At 42.8% G+C, this 22587-nt stretch overlaps 1 protein-coding gene across 1 annotated transcript in view; it reads right to left on the bottom strand.

The window, feature by feature from the left end:
* Positions 1 to 22587, bottom strand: part of LOC121545188 (leucine-rich repeat and fibronectin type-III domain-containing protein 2) — a 195846-nt gene that overhangs the window by 132355 nt on the left and 40904 nt on the right. Inside the window, exons 2-3 of the mRNA XM_041855647.2 lie at positions 14986 to 15168; positions 4106 to 4288 (exon numbers count right to left, since the gene is read on the bottom strand). The gene's annotated coding sequence lies outside the window, so the exon portion shown is untranslated. The remainder of the gene's footprint in view (positions 1 to 4105; positions 4289 to 14985; positions 15169 to 22587) is intronic.

Here is a 22587-nt window from a genome sequence, read left to right as displayed (position 1 = left end):
GAAATCCCGCTATGACCTCCGACGAACCATCAAACAGGCAAAGAGTCAATACAGGTCTAAGATTGAATCATACTACACTGGCTCTGACGCTCGTCGGATGTGGCAGGGCTTGAAAACTATTACAGACTACAAAGGGAAGCACAGCCGCGAGCTGCCCAGTGACACAAGCCTACCAGACCGAGCTAAACCACTTCTATGCTCGCTTCCGAGGCAAGCAACACTGAAGCATGCATGAGAGCACCAGCTGTTCCGGACGACTATGTGATCACGCTCTCCGTAGCCGATGTGAGTAAGACTTTTAAGCAGGTCAACATTCACAAGGCCGCAGGGCCAGACGGATTACCAGGACGTGTACTCCGAGCATGTGCTGACCAACTGGCAAGTGTCTTCACTGACATTTTCAACATGTCCCTGACTGAGTCTGTAATACCAACATGTTTCAAGCAGACCACCATAGTCCCCGTGCCCAAGAACTCTAAGATAACCTGCCTAAATGACTACCGACCCGTAGCACTGACGTCTGTAGCCATGAAGTGCTTTGAAAGACTGGTCACGGCTCACATCAACAGCATAATCCCAGAAACCCTAGACCCACTCCAATTTGCATACCGCCCCAACAGATCCACAGATGATGCAATCTCTATAGCACTCCACACTGCCCTTTCCCACCTGGACAAGAGGAACACCTACGTGAGAATGCTATTCATTGACTACAGCTCAGCATTCAACACCATAGTGCCCTCTAAGCTCATCACTAAGCTAAGGATCCTGGGACTAAACACCTCCCTCTGCAACTGGATCCTGGACTTCCTGACGGGCCGCCCCAGGTGGTAAGGGTAGGTAACAACACATCTGCCACACTGATCCTCAACACGGGGGCCCCTCAGGGGTGCGTGCTCAGTCCCCTCCTGTACTCTCTGTTCACCCATGACTGCATGGCCAGGCACGACTCCAACACCATCATTAAGTTTGCCGACGACACAACAGTGGTAGGCCTGATCACCGACAACGATGAGACAGCCTATAGGGAGGAGGTCAGAGATCTGGCCGTGTGGTGCCAGGACAACAACCTCTCCCTCAACGTGACCAAGACAAAGGAGATGATTGTGGACTACAGGAAAAAAAAAGAGGACTGAGCACGCCCCCATTCTCATCGACGGGGCTGTAGTGGAACAGGTTGAGAGCTTCAAGTTCCTTGGTGTCCACATCACCAACGAACTATCATGGTCCAAACACACCAAGACAGTCGTGAAGAGGGCACGACAAAGCCTATTCCCCCTCAGGAGACTAAAAAGATTTGGCATGGGTCCTCAGATCCTCAAAAAATTCTACAGCTGCACCATCGAGAGCATCCTGACTGGTTGCATCACCGCCTGGTATGGCAACTGCTTGGCCTCTGACCGCAAGGCACTACAGAGGGTAGTGCGTACGGCCCAGTACATCACTGGGGCAAAGCTCCCTGCTATCCAGGACCTCTATACCAGGCGGTGTCAGAGGAAGGCCCTCAAAATTGTCAAAGACTCCAGCCACCCTAGTCATAGACTGTTCTCTCTGCTACCGCACGGCAAGCGGTACCGGAGTGCCAAGTCTAGGTCCAAAAGACTTCTCAACAGCTTCTACCCCCAAGCCATAAGACTCCTGAACAGCTAATCATGGCTACCCGGACTATTTGCACTGCCCCCCACCCCATCCTTTTTACGCTGCTGCTACTCTGTTAAGTATTTATGCATAGTCACTTTAACTCTACCCACATGTACATATTACCTCAACTACCTCAACTAGCCGGTGCCCCCGCACATTGACTATGCAACGGTACCCCCCTGTATATATAGCCTCCCTACTGTCACTTTATTTTACTGTATATATAGCCTCCCTACTGTCACTTTATTTTACTTCTGCTCTTTTTTTCTCAACACTTTTTTGTTGTTGTTTTATTCTTACTTTTTTGTTTAAAATAAATGCACTGTTGGTTAAGGGCTGTAAGTAAGCATTTCACTGTAATGTCTGCACCTGTTGTATTCGGCGCATGTGACCAATAAAATTTGATTTGATTTGATTTGATTTGATTTGATGTATTAATTTGTGGATGTCCATCACCCATTTCGTAAGATATGTTCCAAATTACAATTCGTATTATATGGTACGCATTTGCAAAACGTCTAATATGTTACGAATTTGTAAAATGTACTATATGTTAAGAATTTGCTCAAACTTATGATATGTTAAGAATTCTAGCTAGGTGGCTAATGTTAGCTAGCTGGCTAATGTTAGCTAGGGGTTAGGGTTAGGGGCTAGGGTTCAGTTTAGGAGTTATATTAAAGGGATAGGGGAAGGGTTAGCTAAAAAGGTTAAGGTTAGGGTTAGGGGAAGGGTTAGCCAACATGCTAAATACTTGCAAAATAGCTAAAAAGTAGTAAGAAGTTGAAACGTTGCTAATTAGCTAAAATTCAAAAGTTGTCAGTGATGAGATTCGAACTCGCAACCTTTTGGTTGCTAGATATTCATGTTACATGCCCGACCAACCACCCTACTTTTGTTTTTGCCTTAAGTAACCATCTGTCTTATGTAACCATACCAAACGTAACATATCATACTAATTTGAGTGTCCTGGATTTACATTTACTATGTATGTCTAGTCTATGAGACCAGGCTGTGTACACAGGCCAACAGGAATACAGAAGGTAGACTATGGTTAGCCTGTAAGTTAGACTATGGTTGCTTGCAAATCAATAACAAGTGATTCTTTCATGGCCTTGAGCCTCCATGCCTTCAAATGGTTGTCACTGGGTAGCTCACAATATCTGGTGTTTTTCTTTACGACTCTGCTATCAATGCTTGTCTTTCTCTTTCTCAAGATCTCAAACCATCTCTTTCTACCATTCTATTATCTCCCTTGCTCCATTTTACACCCCAGAATCTCTTAAAACATGACCACATTCATCCAATCCACAATTGCTTTCCAGCTCCCTCTATTGTGTTTATCACTTTTTCTCTCTTTTTCTCTCTCTGTCTCTCTTTATTATTTGTTTTATTTTATTGGAGGTAAAATGGACAGACAGGAAAGGATAAAGAAAATATTGAGAAACCGGAATTCGATCACATGCTCACACAGAAATTCATACACCATAGGCGGTCGCCATAACTAACCGCTCTAGGCTAGACCATACCCCTGCAGGGCTCCCATTCTTTTCAACATATTATGACAGATATCACATTTTAAATCGTCAGATCACACATGGCGAACATGCACCACATGGCTGCGTTTACACAGGCACAGGCAGCCCAATTCTGATATTATTTCAACTAATTGGTCTTTTGACCAATGACATCATATCTTCTAACATCAAAAAAAATTCAGAGCTGACCAATTAGTGAGAAAAAAAAATCTGAATTGTGCTGCCTGTCTAAAAGCAGCCAAACAGTCACGTTCACATAATGGTGGGGTCCAAAATTATTGACACCCTTGATAAAGATGAGCAGTAATTCAAATACTGACCTATATTGGGAAATTATATTATTTTATACTAATACAATTGCTCATAGAAATATATTTTGTTTAACACGTAATGTTTTATTTTTTAAGGTAAGGATAACAATTATTGACACCCCAAAAATTATTCACACCCCTAAAGATTCTTATAAATAAAGTAGTTAAAAGTTTAGCATTTGGTCCCATATTACTAGCACGCAATGACTGCATCTAGTTTGTGACTACACACTTGTTGTAGTGTCATTTTCAAGTCACTTTTATTGTAAATAGGAATAGAATATGTTTCTAAACACTTCTACATTAATGAGGATGCTACCATGATTACAGATAATCCTGAATGAATTGTGAATAATGATGAGTGAGAAAGTTACAGAGGAACAAAGATCATACCCCCAAGACATGCTAAGCTCCCGAGTTAATGGTAATGGTCAGAGGTTAAAAAAAAATAAAAATAAAATCAATTTCATCCATTTTAGAATAAGGCTGTAACGTAACAAAAAGTGGAAAAAGTCAAGGGGTCTGAATACTTTCCGAATGCACTGTAAGTCAACAGTAAAGAATGAGTGTGTTGGGTTGTAGTGTGTTTATATGTTGTAGATTTTTTTATGTACTTACAGAGTGAGATGGGGCTAGATGGAAAGTTGCTTAGGTCCGGTAGTTGGCCTCATACTCTTTTAATGGCGATCATCAGTGGCGGTCATCCTGTTACAAAACCTCATTCCTGAATTGCTGTCATTATGTTCTGCTGACAGTTGACGTTCTGCTGTCACTTCCTTCTGGTTACGTCCTTCGGGTCACCTAAAAGAAACAAACCAACCAAGTTAGGATAAGTGAGAGGAGCGAACCATCCATGTTTTTGATGACATTCCATTTGCTCCGTTCCAGACATTATTATGAGCCGCCCTCCCCTCAGCATATATATATATATATATATATATATATATATATATATATATATATACACACACACACACACACACACACACACACACACACACACACACACACACACACACACACACACACACACACACACACACTACCGTTCAAAAGTTTGGGGTCACTTAGAAATGTCCTTGTTTTCTAAAGAAAAGCACATTTTTTGGACATTAAAATAGCATCACATTGATCAGAAATTCAGTGTTGACATTGTTCATGTTGTAAATGGCTATTGTAGCTGGAAACGGCTGATTTTTTATGGAATATCTACATAGGCGTACAGAGGCCCATTATCAGCAACCACCAGTCCTGTGTTCCAATGGCACGTTGTGTTTGCTAATCCAAGTTTATCATTTTAAAAGGCTAATTGATCATTAGAAAACCCTTTTGCAATTATGTTAGCACAGCTGAAAACTGTTGTGCTGATTAAAGAAGCAATACAACTGCCCTTCTTGAGACTAGTTGAGTATCTGGAGCATCATCAATTGTGGGTTTGATTACAGGATCAAAATGGCTAGAAACAAAGAATTTTCTTCTGAAACTCGTCAGTCTATTCTTGTTATGAGAAATGAAGGCTATTCCATGCGAGAAATTGCCAATAAACTGAAGAACTCTTACAACGCTGTGTACTACTCCCTTCACAGAACAGCGCAAACTGGCTCTAACCAGAATAGAACGAGGAGTGGGAGGCTTTACATTTTTATAAATAGTAATTGCTATTTGGTAATTCGTAGTGTGGTTTCTGTCAGCCGATCTTATCTAAGTATGACCACTTGTGTTTCGTCAATCTTTCCTCAGTTAGCACTAGGACTAATGTAGCCTACATTTCCCGGTTTTGGATGATTGTGTACGCTGTCGCTACTTCTGTGAATGTCTGAACATTGCATCCAAAAATAAACTGGTCACATTCAGGACATAACTTAGTAAGGACTGTGTTTGTGCAAAATGTTTCTGTGAAAAAACAGTGTGGGTAGCTCAAATGCTGACTGTTACGGATACAGGTATCCTGTGTTTTTGTGTGTTTCTCTCCTTCTGCCCTAATCACAGGTGTCCTGTATGTTCCTGATTGGTGGTCGTTGAGGTGTCTGCTGATTGGACCAATCAGTGAACATTCCTGTGCATTGCACCACCTGTTACTCGTTTGTTCAATCACACATCCCATTGTATAAAAACCAGTCTTGTGTTTGTTGAGAGAGAGAGAATATTTCCGTATGTGAGTATGGACACGGTGGTGTCCTGTTTTTGATTACTCACTAAGTTGCTGTTTACTATGATTGGTAATTCTGTTAGACTACTCTTTTGTATGTGAGTAATGGATACTGTGATGTCCTTTGTTTAGAGTACTCACTAAGTTGCTGGTTACTCTGTTTGGTAACTATTGTGTGTTTCTGGGAAAAGGGGAGTTTGAGCTAGCTGCCCTTGGGCATACATTTCCCGTAGAAAGAACTGTCTATAAACACTAGTTAGACCTGAGCGGACCACCCACTGTATTTTTGTATGGTAGCAGTAGCCTAGCGGTTCTTGAGGCAGGCAAGATCAGTTTAGGGGTATTTTACACTATTGTTTCATTTCTTGGGTCCTGCTCAGCCCTTTTTCCCAATCCTTTACCGTGTGTTCAGAAATAAACCATTTGTGTTTGACGGTAGTTCATGGTAGTTGTGTCATATTTGTTCTCACTGTTCCATGCCACACTTATAATTTACATGCATTATGTTACGGGTCTCATGTCCATCACCCTAGACGTTCAAAGCCACGGGGTTCGTAACATAAAGTGGGGGCTCGTCTGGGATCTATCCCATGCTACTCATGCAAATTAGTAAGTGTCTGGTTCAGTGTTGAGCTTGGCAGCTGTACTACCTGTTTTTTTTGTGTGTTCAGTAGTCGACGGCTCGTGTTGCTAGGAGGATGGCTACTTTTGAGTTGGAGGCAATTTTTGGAAAACCCTACGTGGGAGGTTTTTGAGAATTGCCGTAGAGTGGATCTACAGGTTTTGGCTGACCACTTTTCTGCACCCATACCGAGGGGTTTAGTGAAAGCAGAAGTGAGGAAAGTAGTGTTAGAAATATTGTTGAGCGAGCGAGTGCTTGAGTTACCGCCGCCTGAGTCTGCTGCTCCTGTAGGGGAGGTGGTGGCTGTTCCTGTAAGCCCATCAGTGTCTGAGGACGAGGCTAAGGCTCCAGCCACATTGCCCCGTTATGACCCACTCTCCCCACTGACTGACAGTGATGCCAGGATGGATGTCCGCTTGACACGGCTCCAAATGGAGGCGGAAGAGCGGGTACAAATCAGGCTAGACAAACTGGAGACGCGTAAGATGGAACTGGAGACGCGTAAGATGGAACTGGAGACGCGTAGGCTTGATCAAGAACTGGAGATGCGTAGAATGGAACTAGAGGCAGAAACAGCGAGGTTAGTCTCTGCTCATACTATGCCTGCTAGTGAGCCATCCTCACCAGCTGTGTCGTCTGCTACGTTTGATATTAGTAGGCAGATCACCTTGGTACCTGTGTTCAGGGAGTCAGAGGTTGATTCCTATTTCAGTGTGTTTGAACGTATAGCGGTAGCATTGAAATGGCCCGAAGAGGTATGGTGCCTATTACTTCAGTGTAAACTAACAGGTAAAGCCCAAGAGGTTCTGGCAGCGCTACCTCTTGAAGACAGTTTGAATTATGAAGGGGTCAAAGCTACTGTTCTTCGTGCCTATGAGCTTGTTCCTGAGGCATATCGACAGAGATTTAGGTCTCATAAAAAGTCTCCTACTCAGACTTATGTGGAGTTTGCTAGAGACAAAGGAAATCTGTTTGACAAATGGCACAGTGCTAGTAAGGTAACTGATTTTAACTCTCTATGGGAGTTAATCTTGTTAGAAGAGTTTAAAAATTGCGTACCGGAACGCATTGTAGTTCATTTGAACGAACAGAAAGTATCCTCACTGTCGGAAGCGTCTGTATTGGCAGACGAATGTGTTGACGCATAAGAGCGTGTTTTCGGCTCGTACGGAGAGCAGGGCTGCGGAGTTGCTAACTTTTAGTCCTAGTCGACCAGCAGTACGTCCAGCACGCCCAAAAGATGGGCGTCACTGTTTCTATTGTCATAAGGTGGGACATTTGGTTAGTGATTGCTTTTTGCTTAAACGCAAACCGGGGGTGCCTCAGCACGCCAGGCCGCCAACGGGTGTTGGGCTGATTCGTACGGTTGTAAGGCCGGAATCAAGACAGAGGCCTCATAGTGAATGTGGTTTGAAAGTCCCTGTCCCAGATCACAGTTATGAACCGTTCATTTTTGAGGGGTTTGTTTCTATATCAGATGACGAAGCGTCTCAGCGTCCAGTTAGAATCCTCAGAGATACTGGTGCGGCGCAGTCGTTCATACTAGCTGATGTGTTGCCCTTGTCTAATAATACATATTGTGGTTCCAGTGTGTTAGTACAATGAATTGAAATGGGATTTGTCCCAGTGCCATTGCACTTTGTGAACGTACACTCTGAGTTAGTCAGTGGATTGTTCAGAGTGGGCGTACGTCCTATGTTGCCAGTAAAAGGTGTGACATTTATAATGGGCAACGATATTGCCGGAGGAAAGGTGATACCCATATTGGAGGTATTGGATAAAAGTGACCAGTCTCTCTCCGAGGAGCTGGCACAGGGTTATCCAGATGTGTTCCCCGCTTGTGCTGTCACACGTGCTCAAGCACGACAAGTGGGTGAAGTGATAGATTTGTCGAACACGATTCTATTCAGAGAGTGTGACCCAGAGGATAGTTCGGGTGCTACCTCTGGTAAGCTGGTGCAGTCTGACCAACAGCCCAGAGAAAGGAAGAAGGATGTGGAACTTGTTGCTGAGGCCATACAGTTACCAGTTACTCGTGAGCAGCTGATCGCTAACCAACAGGTTGACATTAGCCTGGCTAAATGTTTTTCTAGTGTTGTCTCAGAGGAGGAGCTAAAGAAGAAAAACATGGCATACTTCATTGATGGTAATCTCCTCATGCGTAAATGGACATCCCATGTTGACGCTGGCGAAGATTGGAATGCTGTTTACCAAATAGTGATTCCTACAGCCTTTCGACAAAATGTTTTATCCCTCGCTCATGATCACCAGTGGTCCGGACATCTGGGAGTCACCAAGACTTATGATCGTGTTTTGCGACATTTCTTTTGGCCTGGTTTAAAGCAAGATGTGGCTCAGTTCTGTCGGACTTGCCACACCTGTCAAGTAACTGGGAAACCGAACCAGGTTATTTCCCCCGCTCCTCTTTGTCCCATACCGGCCATAGGTGAACCCTTCGAACATGTGATGGTTGATTGTGTTGGACCATTACCAAAAACAAAATCTGGTAACCAGTTTATGTTAACAATTATGTGTGTGGCCACCAGGTACCCAGAGGCCATTCCTCTGCGAAGGATTACTGCTCCGGTGGTGAGTAAAGCGTTGATCAAATTCTTCTCAACTTTTGGGTTACCTAAGGTGATACAAACTGATCAGGGTACGAATTTCCTTTCTACACTGTTCAAACAAGTGTTAAAATCCTTGTCAGTTACACACTGTGTGTCAAGCGCATATCACCCAGAGTCTCAGGGTGCACTTGAACGTTGGCATCAGACCCTGAAGTCTATGCTCCGTAAATATTGTTTGGAATCTGAGAAAGATTGGGATGAGGGAGTTCCTCTAGTTTTGTTTGCTGTCCATGAGACAGTACAGGAATCCCTAGGGTTCAGCCCAGCTGAACTGGTGTTTGGACACACCATGAGAGGACCTATGAAAGTCCTTAAGGATCAGTTTTTGTCACAAGAGTTGTGTGTGAAAGAAAATGTGTTGGACTACGTTAGTCGCTTTCGTGAGCGCCTACATGCTGCCTGTGCTCTAGCAAAGGAAGCGCTGTCTTCCTCACAGAAACGGATGAAACGACACTATGACACACAGGCTGTTTCTCGTTCACTGCAGCCAGGTGACCGAAGTTCTTGTATTGTTGCCTGTGCCAGGAGCGTCATTGTCAGCACGTTTCTCTGGTCCTTATGTCATTGAAAAGAAACTAAGTGAAACTGACTACGTGATACAGACTCCTGATAGAAAACGCCAATCTCGTGTGTGCCACGTTAACATGTTGAAGACATACCACACCAGACCCGTCACTCAGGTAGACAGTCCAGAGAAACTGGCCGAGTCGGCTGTCTCTATTGCTGCTACGGCTGTAGTGGGAGGTCATGTTAATGATGTGGACGGAGATGGTTTGGAGTTGCGCAATACTCAGCAGCAGTGTGCTAGATTGCCCAATTCAGAGATGCTGCTGTCTCTCCCGTCAAGCCTGATTCATTTAACGGACAGACAGTCAGATGATATTGTGAGACTATTACACAGCTTTCCATGTCTTTTTAATGATGTTCCTACATGTACAAATGTGTTAGAACATGACATTAATGTTGGAAACGCTGCACCTATCAAGCAACATCCTTATCGTGTCAACGTCTCTAAGAGAAAGATAATGAGGGGTGAGGTCGGTTATTTGCTGGAGAATAACCTGGCTATGCCAAGTTCAAGTCCTTGGAGTTCTCCGTGCATTCTGGTTCCTAAACCTGATGGGACATCCAGATTATGTACGGACCATCGGAAGGTCAATGCTGTCACAGTGCCCGACTCGTTCCCGTTACCCAGACTGGATGACTGTATTGATACTGTTGGTGCTGCTACTTATGTAACCAAACTAGATCTTCTAAAAGGTTACTGGCAGGTGCCGTTAACCCCACGTGCCTCCGACATCTCTGCCTTTGTGACCCCAGATCACTTCCTACAATATGCTGTCATGGCATTTGGGATGCGGAACGCACCAGCCACTTTCCAACGCCTGGTTAACACAGTATTGGCTGGAGTTCCTAATTGTAGTGCTTACCTTGATGATCTGGTAATTTATTCAACTGAGTGGTCTGATCATGTTAACACTCTAAGGGTAGTGTGTGAACGTCTAGCAACCGCTTCTCTAACCCTGAACTTAGCAAAGTGCGAGTTTGGGAAGGCCACTGTTACTTATCTTGGTAAACAGGTCGGCCATGGTCAGGTGCGCCCTGTAGATGCCAAGGTCTCGGCTATAAACGCATGTCCCGCACCTACCACCAGAAGAGAGCTACGCCGTTTTTTAGGGATGGTTGGCTACTACCGTAGTTTCTGTAAAAATTTCGCTGCTGTAGTTGCTCCATTAACGGATTTGCTCAGTCCGGCGAGAAAATTTGTATGGTCTGAAGGGTGTCGTACTGCTTTCAACACTGCTAAAGCACTCTTATGTAGTACTCCTGTTCTTGCTGCGCCAGATTTTGAACGACCGTTTAAACTGGAGGTAGATGCAAGTGCCAGAGGTGCTGGGGCTGTTCTACTGCAGCAAGACCAGAGTGGAGTGGACCATCCTGTCTGTTATTTTTCACGGAAATTTAACAAATGTCAGACAAACTATTCCACCATTGAACAAGAAGCTCTAGCTTTGTTGTTAGCTCTGCAGTACTTTGAAGTTTGTTGGTTCCAGTGCATTACCAGTGATAGTTTATACTGACCATAACCCCTTAGTTTTTCTCCACCGGATGTACAACCAGAACCAACGCCTTATGCGTTGGGCACTTGTCGTGCAAAATTATAATTTGGAGATCCGCCACAAAAAGGGGTTGGATAATGTGTTGGCAGATGCTTTGTCTCGTGTGTAATGATCTAGGTTTTTTTGTTATCCCGGCAGGATGATTTGTGAATTTGGGTGTTGTGATAGTACGTGTGTCGCAAACCATTGTGGTTTGCTCTTTTAAGGGTGGGGAGTGTTACGGATACAGGTATCCTGTGTTTTTGTGTGTTTCTCTCCTTCTGCCCTAATCACAGGTGTCCTGTATGTTCCTGATTGGTGGTCGTTGAGGTGTCTGCTGATTGGACCAATCAGTGAACATTCCTGTGCATTGCACCACCTGTTACTCGTTTGTTCAATCACACATCCCATTGTATAAAAACCAGTCTTGTGTTTGTTGAGAGAGAGAGAGAATATTTCCCGTATGTGAGTATGGACACGGTGGTGTCCTGTTTTTGATTACTCACTAAGTTGCTGTTTACTATGATTGGTAATTCTGTTAGACTACTGTTTTGTATGTGAGTAATGGATACTGTGATGTCCTTTGTTTAGAGTACTCACTAAGTTGCTGGTTACTCTGTTTGGTAACTATTGTGTGTTTCTGGGAAAAGGGGAGTTTGAGCTAGCTGCCCTTGGGCATACATTTCCCGTAGAAAGAACTGTCTATAAACACTAGTTAGACCTGAGCGGACCACCCACTGTATTTTTGTATGGTAGCAGTAGCCTAGCGGTTCTTGAGGCAGGCAAGATCAGTTTAGGGGTGTTTTACACTATTGTTTCATTTCTTGGGTCCTGCTCAGCCCTTTTTCCCAATCCTTTACCTTGTGTTCAGAAATAAACCATTTGTGTTTGACGGTAGTTCATGGTAGTTGTGTCATATTTGTTCTCACTGTTCCATGCCACACTTATAATTTACATGCATTATGTTACGGGTCTCATGTCCATCACCCTAGACGTTCAAAGCCACGGGGTTCGTAACACTGACTGTTGCGCCAATCGAAACTGGACGTTCTAAATAAGCGTTCTAATCACACCTGTTTGAGCGTACGCTGCATGGACCACTGTAGAATGATCACTCACGTTTGTTGGTACGTGTGAAAATGTTATATGTAAAATACTAATAAGCACACAAACTGAAGAAGACTATTTTAGTATTTTATTAATTTAAGATTCTCACCAAGACAAGCAGACAGTCCAGACATACAAACAGAAGTGTATATGCTATTTTAAGAGATTTAAGAGAATGAATGCAAATGTATACTGCTAGTGAATGATAACTAGGCCCAATTGATTACCTTTGAAACTATCCTCCTTGAACTGCCGGATCTGAATAACTGGGTTGGATGGATAGCTTCGATAGTCCAGCAATCAAATTGCAAGTCCTTCATATGCTAATAATCAAAATATTTCTGCTTAAAAATATATTGCATTGCTACCCTCAGCATTAATTCTTCTTAGATGAGGTCAGAACAAGCAATGGAACCCAAATGTATCATTTCTGTGCGTGGAAAAAATATCCTGGCGCATGAAGGCTACACCTACAGACGGGAATGACAGACTGCTAGTCCTTCTGGAAGTGCACTGAATATGAGGCTTTATAATGTCGAGGTCACATAAGCTTCACTGACGGGGTTATCTCCAAGTTCTCTGGAGAACATAACCATGTTCTGGACAATGCTCAGATTCGGATCTGAAAGGCGATAAATGGCCTGAAGGAGAGAAGCCTGGAGACCCAGGAAGAAACCGAGCAAGTTGTGGACCGTGGAACACATGGCTTGCCTGCGTCTTTTTGGGGAGAAATGCCCTCTCTGAAGAACATGAAGAAGTTGGTGCCAACAAAAGAACAACGCGGCACCCTCTATACCTACATCCCTCTCCAAACTCGTCCCTGACCGCTATAAGGGCTACAAAGGAGAGCTGTTCCTCCAGCATGAACGTGGATCTGGGTCAGACAGAATTCTGATACTCACAAGCACACGCAACTTGAGGTACCTGTGCGACCTGAATTTTGAAAATAATCCCCACAGTATGATGCTGCCATCACCATGCTTCATCTTAGACTGGAGTGAATATGTACCTTCCTACAGGACATTGACCCCAAGCATACAGCCAAAGCAAAGCTGAAATAGCTTCAGAAGAAAGTGAAAGTCCTTGAGTGGCCCAGCCAAAGCCCAGACTTGAATCCTATAGAAAATCTGTGGAAAGACTTCAAGATTGCTGTTCATCACCTCTCCTCATCTAATTTAACAGAGCTTGAGAAAATCTGCAAGGAAGAATGGGAGAAAATCCCCAAATCCAGATGTGCAAAGCTGATACAGACATACCCAAGATGACTCAAAGCTGTAATCACCGCCAAAGGTGCTTATTCAAAGTATTGACTCAGGGGTGTGAAAACGTATGTAAATGAGATATTTCTGTATTTCATTTTCAATAGATTTGCTAAAAAATCTAAAGACATGTTTTCACTTTGTCTTTATGGGGTATTGTGTGTAGATGGGTGAGAAAACATGTTTTAATCCATTTTGAATTCAGGCTGTAACACAACAAAAGTAAAGGAGTATGAATAGTTTATGAAGGCATTATAGCTTACTTACTTTCTCATGTTCTTCTTTTTCTATTTCTCATGTGTTTTTGTTCTACTTTACTTTTTTATAGTACTACTGATACTTAATACTGCATTGTTGGGAAATAACTTGCAAGAAAAGCATTTCACTGCACTTACACTTGAAACTTCTACTACAACTTCATTGTTTCATGATTTTTTTGCTCACTGAGGTCTTAGTACTTGTGTTTGATAAAGTACTGACACAGAGGTAGAATATTGAAAAGGCCTGCTCCTACCAACCCTAGTGAATTTACACTGCATTGAATAGGAAGTTTCCTCTTCAGCGAGGGAAACGAGGGGCTCTCTTTCCCAAATTGCTTCATCTTTCTGCTTTTATCCGTGCCCAAAGCTCAGTCTCTTGTCAAAGAACCAAACTCCAAAGAGGAGTGTGCCCTCTTTCCCAGGAGAGGGAACAGAAAGCTTAAAGCCCGCCATGTCTCCCCACCGCCACGTTTGATGAATTGGCTCAATCTGGCCAGCCGATTCTGGGTTTTATTCATAAACATCCCGCAGTCTCGGGGGGTGTATGGCGCCTCCTTTCTTCCATATCGCTCACCTGAACTCCGTATCGTTTTATTCTCCCCCCAAAAGCAAAATTAGCTCAATGTCACGGCAGCGTTGTCCCCAGGATAATGGGGGAGGGACAATGAGCTCTGCTGTGAGCACTTTAAAAAAGGCAGCAATATTCCCAGAGAGAGAGAGACAGAGACGGAGAGAGATGGAGAGAAGGAGACCGGAGATAGCTTTGGCCCTAATCCAATTTTGTAAGTGAGAACACTGAGGTTTTGCTGAACACTGAGGTTTTGCTGTTTTGGTACACTTCCCCAGATCTGTGCCTCGACACAATCCTGTCTCGGAGCTCTACAGACAATTCCTTCCACCTCATGGCTTGGTTTATGCTCTGACATGCACTGTCAACTGTGGGACCTTTTATAGACAGGTGTGTGCCTTTCCAAATCATGTCCAATCAATTGAATTTACCACAGGTGGACTCCAATCAAGTTGTAGAAACATCTCAAGGATGATCAATGGAAACAGGATGCACCTGAGCTCAATTTCAAGTCTCATAGCAAAGGGTCTGAATAGTTATGTAAATAAGGTGTATCTGTTTTTTTATTTTTAATACATTTGTAAAAATGTCTAAAAACCTGTTTTCACTTTGTCATGATGGGGTATTGTGTGTAGATTGAGGGAAAAAATCAATTTCATCCATTTTAGAATAAGGCTGTAACGTAACAAAAAGTGGAAAAAGTCAAGGGGTCTGAATACTTTCCGAATGCACTGTAAGTCAACAGTAAAGTATGAGTGTGTTGGGTTGTAGTGTGTTTATATGTTGTAGATTTTTTTATGTACTTACAGAGTGAGATGGGGCTAGATGGAAAGTTGCTTAGGTCCGGTAGTTGGCCTCATACTCTTTTAATGGCGATCATCAGTGGCGGTCATCCTGTTACAAAACCTCATTCCTGAATTGCTGTCATTATGTTCTGCTGACAGTTGACGTTCTGCTGTCACTTCCTTCTGGTTACGTCCTTCGGGTCACCTAAAAGAAACAAACCAACCAAGTTAGGATAAGTGAGAGGAGCGAACCATCCATGTTTTTGATGACATTCCATTTGCTCCGTTCCAGACATTATTATGAGCCGCCCTCCCCTCAGCATATATATATATATATATATACACACACACACACACACACACACACACACACACACACACACACACTACCGTTCAAAAGTTTGGGGTCACTTAGAAATGTCCTTGTTTTCTAAAGAAAAGCACATTTTTTGGACATTAAAATAGCATCACATTGATCAGAAATTCAGTGTTGACATCGTTCATGTTGTAAATGGCTATTGTAGCTGGAAACGGCAGATTTTTTATGGAATATCTACATAGGCGTACAGAGGCCCATTATCAGCAACCACCAGTCCTGTGTTCCAATGGCACGTTGTGTTTGCTAATCCAAGTTTATCATTTTAAAAGGCTAATTGATCATTAGAAAACCCTTTTGCAATTATGTTAGCACAGCTGAAAACTGTTGTGCTGATTAAAGAAGCAATACAACTGCCCTTCTTGAGACTAGTTGAGTATCTGGAGCATCATCAATTGTGGGTTTGATTACAGGATCAAAATGGCTAGAAACAAAGAATTTTCTTCTGAAACTCGTCAGTCTATTCTTGTTATGAGAAATGAAGGCTATTCCATGCGAGAAATTGCCAAGAAACTGAAGAACTCTTACAACGCTGTGTACTACTCCCTTCACAGAACAGCACAAACTGGCTCTAACCAGAATAGAAAGAGGAGTGGGAGGCTTTACATTTTTATAAATAGTAATTGCTATTTGGTAATTCGTAGTGTGGTTTCTGTCAGCCGATCTTATCTAAGTATGACCACTTGTGTTTCGTCAATCTTTCCTCAGTTAGCACTAGGACTAATGTAGCCTACATTTCCCGGTTTTGGATGATTGTGTACGCTGTCGCTACTTCTGTGAATGTCTGAACATTGCATCCAAAAATAAACTGGTCACATTCAGGACATAACTTAGTAAGGACTGTGTTTGTGCAAAATGTTTCTGTGAAAAAACAGTGTGGGTAGCTCAAATGCTGACTGTTGCGCCAATCGAAACTGGACGTTCTAAATAAGCGTTCTAATCACACCTGTTTGAGCGTACGCTGCATGGACCACTGTAGAATGATCACTCACGTTTGTTGGTACGTGTGAAAATGTTATATGTAAAATACTAATAAGCACACAAACTGAAGAAGACTATTTTAGTATTTTATTAATTTAAGATTCTCACCAAGACAAGCAGACAGTCCAGACATACAAACAGAAGTGTATATGCTATTTTAAGAGATTTAAGAGAATGAATGCAAATGTATACTGCTAGTGAATGATAAGTGAGAGGAGCGAACTGATTCATTTATCCACCTTCCGGTTGCTCCCAGACATAATTCATCAGTTTTGAACTTGTGCAAGCATAATAACTAATTCAAGCTCTAATAAGTGATTCATACTTTATTTGTTTAGTTGTTCGCAAAGCGATACAGAGGGTGGTGCGGATAGCCAAGAACATCACTGAGGCCGAGGTCTCTGCCATCCAGGACCTCTATATCAGGCGGTGTCAGAGGAAGGCCCAAAAAATTGCCAAAGACTCCAGCCACCCAAGCCATAGAGTGTTCACTCTGCTACCGTCCGCCGAACAGTACCGGAGCATCGGCTCTTGTACCAACAGTCTCCAAGACAGCTTCTACCCCCAAGCCATAAGACTGCTTAATAGCCAGACTGCTAAATTGTCAATTAATGGTAACTCTATCTTGCACTGACCCTATGCACACTCATTCGATTTTATATACAAACCATATACATGCTCAGTCACACACAGTACATTGACACTCCCACACAAAATCCACACACATTGACATACACTACATACAAACATCACACAAAATGCATACATACACATTACACACGCTCTCACACACACATAAACTTTTAAATTCATAATTTGCTGCTATTGCTCTGTTCTTTATTTTACTCTTATTATCTATCCTGATGGCTAGTCACTTTACCTTGCCTTCATGTACATACTGTATCTACCTCAAATACCTTGTACCTCTGCACATTGATCTGGTACTGTATTTAGACCCCTTCACTTTTTCCACATTTTCTTACGTTACAGCCTAATTCTAAAATGGATTAAATAAATAAAAAAACTCAGCAATCTACACACAATACCCCATAATGACAAAGTGAAAACAGGTTTTTAGAAATTGTTGCAAATTTATAAAACATAAAAAAACAGAAATACCTTATTTACATAAATATTCAGCCTCTTTGCTATGAGACTTGAAATTGAGCTCAGGTGCATCCTGTTTCCATTGATCATCCTTGAGATGTTTCTACAACTTGATTGGAATCCACCTGTGGTAAATTCAATTGATTGATTGGACATGATTTGGAAAGGCACACACCTGTCTGTAAAAGGTCCCACAGTTGACAGTGCATGTCAGAGCAAAAACCAAGCCATGAGGTCGAAGGAATTGTCCGTAGAGCTCCGAGACAGGATTGTGTTGAGGCACAGATCTGCAGAAGGGTACCAAAACATTTCTGCAACATTGAAGGTCCCCAAGAACACAGTGGCCTCCATCATTCTTAAATGGAACATGTTTGGAACCACCAAGACTCTTCCTAGAGCTGGCCTCCCGGCCAAACTGAGCAATCAGGGGAGAAGGGCCTTGGTCAGGGAGGTGACCAAGAACCTGATGGTCACTCTGACAGAGCTCTAGAGTTCCTCTGTGGAGATGGGATAACCTTCCAGAAGGACAATGATCTCTGCATCACTCCACCAATCAGGCCTTTATGGTAGAGTGGCCAGGTGGAAGCCACTCCTAAGTAAAAGGCACATGACAGCTCGCTTGGTGTTTGCCAAAAGGCACCTAAAGACTCTCAGACAATCAGAAACAACATTGTCTGGACTGATAAAACCAAGATTAAACTATTTGGCCAAGAGTCACATCTGCAGGAAACCTGGCATCATTCCTACGGTGAAGCATGGTGATGGCAGCATCATGCTGTGGGGATGTTTTTCAGCAGCAGGGACTGGAAGACTAGTCAGGATCGAGGCAAAGATGAACGGAGCAAAGTACAGATAGATCCTTGATGAAAACCTGCTCCAGAGTGCTCAGGTCCTCAGACTGGGGCGAAGGTTTACCTTCCAACAGGACAACGACCCTAAGCACACAGCCAAGACAACGCAGGAGTGGCTTCGGGACAAGTCTCTGAATGCCAGAGCCCGGACTTGAACCCGATCGAACATCTCTGGAGAGACATGAAAATAGCTGTGCAGCAACGCTCCCCATCCAACCTGACAGAGCTTGAGAGTATCTGCAGAGAAGTATATGAGAAACTCCCCAAATACACTACCGTTCAAAAGTTGTAAAACACCTACTCATTCAAGGGTTTTTCTTTATTTTGACTATTTTCTACATTGTAGAATAATATTGATGATGTCAAAACTTTGAAGTAACACATAAGGAATCATGTAGTAACCAAAAAAGTGTTAATATAGTTTATATTTGAGATTCTTCAAATAGCAACTCTTTGCCTTGAATACAGATTTGCACAATCTTGGTATTCTCTCAACTAGCTTCATGAGGTAGTCACCTGGAATGCATTTCAATGAACAGGTGTGCCTTCTTAAAAGTCAATTTGTGGAATTGATTTCCTTCTTAACGCGTTTGAGCCAATCAGTTGGGTTGTGAGAAGGTGTGTGGTTGGGGAGGGGGGGGTATACAGAAGATAGCCCTATTTGGTAAAAGCCCAAGTCCATATTATGGCAAGAACAGCTCAAATAAGCAAAGGGAAATGACAGTCCATCATAACTTCAAGACATGAAGGTCAGTCAATACGGAAAATGTCTAGAACTTTGAACGTTTCTTCAAGTGCAGTCGCAAAAACCATCAAGCGCTATGATGAAACTGGCTCTCATGAGGACCGCCAGAGGAATGGAAGACCCAGAGTTACCTCTGCTGCAGAGGATAAGTTCCTTAGATTTACCAGCTTCAGAAATTGCAGCCCAAATATATGCTTCACAGAGTTCAAGTAACAGACACATATCAACATCAACAGTTCAGAGTTGACTGTGTGAATCAGGCCATCATGGTCGAATAACTGCAAAGAAACCACTACAAAAGGATGCCATTAAGAAGAAGAGACTTGCTTGGTCCAAGAAACACGAGCAATGGACATTAGACCGGTGGAAATGTGTCCTTTGGTCTGGAGTCCAAATTGGAGATTTTTGGTTCCAACCGCCGTGTCTTTGTGAGACGCGGTGTGGGTGAACGGATGATCTCCACATGTGTATTTCCACCATAAAGCATGGAGGAAGAGGTGTTGTGGTGTGGGGGTGCTTTGCTGGTGACACTGTCTGTGATTTATTTAGAATTCAAGGCACACTTAACCAGCACGGCTACCACATTATTCTGCAGTGATATGCCATCCCATCTGGTTTGGGCTTAGTGGGACTATCATTTGTTTTTCAACAGGACAATGATCCAACACACCTCCAGACTGTGTAAGGGCTATTTGATTCAGAGGAGAACTGGGTGAAAGTGTTGTGGTCTGATGAGACCAAAATCGAGCTCTTTGGCATCAACTCAACTCGCCGTGTTTGGAGGAGGAGGAATGCTGCCTATGACCCCAAGAACAACATCCCCACCGTCAAACATGGAGGTGGAAACATTATGCTTTGGGGGTGTTTTTCTGCTAAGGGAACCTGACAACTTAACTGCATCAAAGGGACGATGGACGGGGCCATGTACCTTCAAATATTGGGTGAGAACCTCCTTCCCTCAGCCAAGGCATTGAAAATGGGTCATGGATGGGTATTCCAGCATGACAATGAACCAAAACACACGGCCAAGGCAACAAAGGAGTGGCTCAAGAAGAAGCACATTAAGGTACCAACACATCCTCTGAGAGCAACTTCTCCCAACCATCCAAGAACAGTTTGATGACGACCAATGCCTTTTCCAGCATGATGGAGCACCTTGCCATAAGGCAAAAGTGATAACTAAGTGGCTCGGGGAACAAAACATCAACATTTTGGGTCCATGGCCAGGAAACTCCACAGACCTTAATCCAATTGAGATCTTGTGGTCAATCCTCAAGTGGCGGGTGGACAAACAAAAACCCACAAACTCCAAGCATTGATTATGCAAGAATGTGCTGCCATCAGTCAGGATGTGGCCCAGAAGTTAATTGACAGCATTGCAGAGGTCTTGAAAAAGAAGGGTCAACACTGCAAATATTGACTCTTTGCATAAACTTAATGTAATTGTCAATAAAAGCCTTTGACACTTATGGAATGCTTGTAATTATACTTCAGTATACCATAGTAATATCTGACAAAAATATCTCATAACACTGAAGCAGCAAATTTTGTGAAGACCAATACTTGTGTCATTCTCAAAACTTTTGACCACGACTGTAGTGTATCTGCAATATGAAAGCTGATCTAACCCCCCATAAAATGTTTTTGCAGTGATATTGCTTTCTCTTCAGATGCCTCACCAGGAAAAGTGTATTGGGATAATGAGATAAGATACCGTTTTAAACAGCCATGACATGCTATGCAGTGTCAGACAAATGACTGTGTCATGAATCCATTATGGTACAACACTTCAAGTCAATGCCACCAAGAATTCCACAGAATATCTCTCAATATCCCGTCGAGACACTCCTTTAGCTGTGTGGGGTGTTATTGAGCATGATAACTTTCTAGACTGCCAGGGTTGCAGATGTAGCCAGTGCCAAGAACACCTCTGCTTTGATTCACTGCAACACAACACAGCTAATGAGATTCCGGGACCTCCGTGTAGCATTCTGCTTCTTTCCAACCCGCCTAAGTTACTTAGTGACCAATGTCAGCTCAGTGCCTTGTCCAAGGCTGGGCATTGTTTGCTCCCCAACAAGTGTGGAGCCGTAAAAGTTCAACCAAAATTCATATGTTTACAATTTCATGTTCATGTCATCCATTTCGCACATTGCAGGCTTCATTGAAGTTTTATCCAATTTTGCTATCAGCATCAGAGCCACAACCAGACAACTAACAGCAAAACAAATCCATCATGTTGTAGCAGGTTGGGGAAACTCTGCAGCCAAGCACTGAGTCATGTTCACTTGGCTGATGCTAGCACAGATTGTAGCTACAACTAAGTAGCAGCAGAGTCTATGCCATAAAATAAGCATGAAATCAATGAAACTATAATTAACACTTTATTTGTCTTCGTTCTGCCATTGCATCGAGTTCATATTCATCTTTAGCCAAACTGCATCAGAAAGATCGCAACAGTAATGAAAGTGTGAAATAAATGAAGTGGCAGCGATATCAGCTTGTGTTAACTTTTGTCTTTCCCATGCCCTTGCACTGGCATTATACTTTTCTCAGAGTTACCACCTGAATAAAAAATAAGCAAATTGCAGGAAGTAAGTAGCCTTCTAAAAAGATCCAATTTCTTTATGCAAACACAGTCGCCATAATGACATGACAGGTTGGTGAATATCCTATGGCATTATATCAGAGGGGATTTACATGTGGCATTATGAGTGCAAATTAGGTTTCTCAAAGACTTGTGGGTCAAGAGGATGGGCCGCACTTCCCCCTGCTCTGCTGTTGGTAAAGTTTTGATCCGAGCATCAGGCGGTGGGGCTAAACCCATCCCTTTGAATGCAAATGGCTGACGTCTTCAAAGCAGCCTATCCCATAAGTCACCTTATGGTGTCGGGACTGATGTAAGAGAAAGCTCCACACGGGCAGTCTGGTGTGCCGATGTATCAAAGCATTGGCCTTATGAGAGGGCTATGTGTGAGCACAATCTACAAATATATGCTGTAAATGTGGTTGGTGGGGAGGGAGGGAGGTAGGGAGAAAGACAATAGTTAACAGACCAGTTAGGGCCCTAACTGCTTCTTAAATGTTGTATTTCTTTGTAATTTCCAAAATGTTCACTGTCAAAATTAAAATTATTTATAGAGAAAGAAGAAAATTGGATGTTCTGAGTTCATGTCAATGCATAAATCACACCAAAATACAAAAAAAAAAACGTATATTATTTCATTCAAGTGTGCACCTAGTGGGAGAGGAATGTGTTTGGCTAGCAATGTTTACTGCACATGTGATGGTGGAGTTTGCAAAATTGATACCAATAATCATGATATCATTCTGCCATATAGGCCTACTTTCCAGTTAACATTTAGTTGAGAAGGTTTTTGTGGAAGGATTTCTGTCTACCCTTAAAACTGTTAATATTAGCATTGCTAATTGTTTATACAAAGTGATAGACAAAACGCATAAAGTTACAAGAAATACAAATCACTGATGCATTATTTTCATATGTTGTGTGGGGAACTTGTGCAAATCAATACATTTTTGAATATATTCAAATCATTTAATTAA

The sequence above is a fragment of the Coregonus clupeaformis genome, chromosome 29 (assembly GCF_020615455.1).
Source record: "Coregonus clupeaformis isolate EN_2021a chromosome 29, ASM2061545v1, whole genome shotgun sequence".
Classification (NCBI taxonomy): domain Eukaryota; kingdom Metazoa; phylum Chordata; class Actinopteri; order Salmoniformes; family Salmonidae; genus Coregonus; species Coregonus clupeaformis.
Note: the sequence above shows the minus strand (reverse complement) of the source record. Positions and strands in the feature narration are given on the sequence as shown.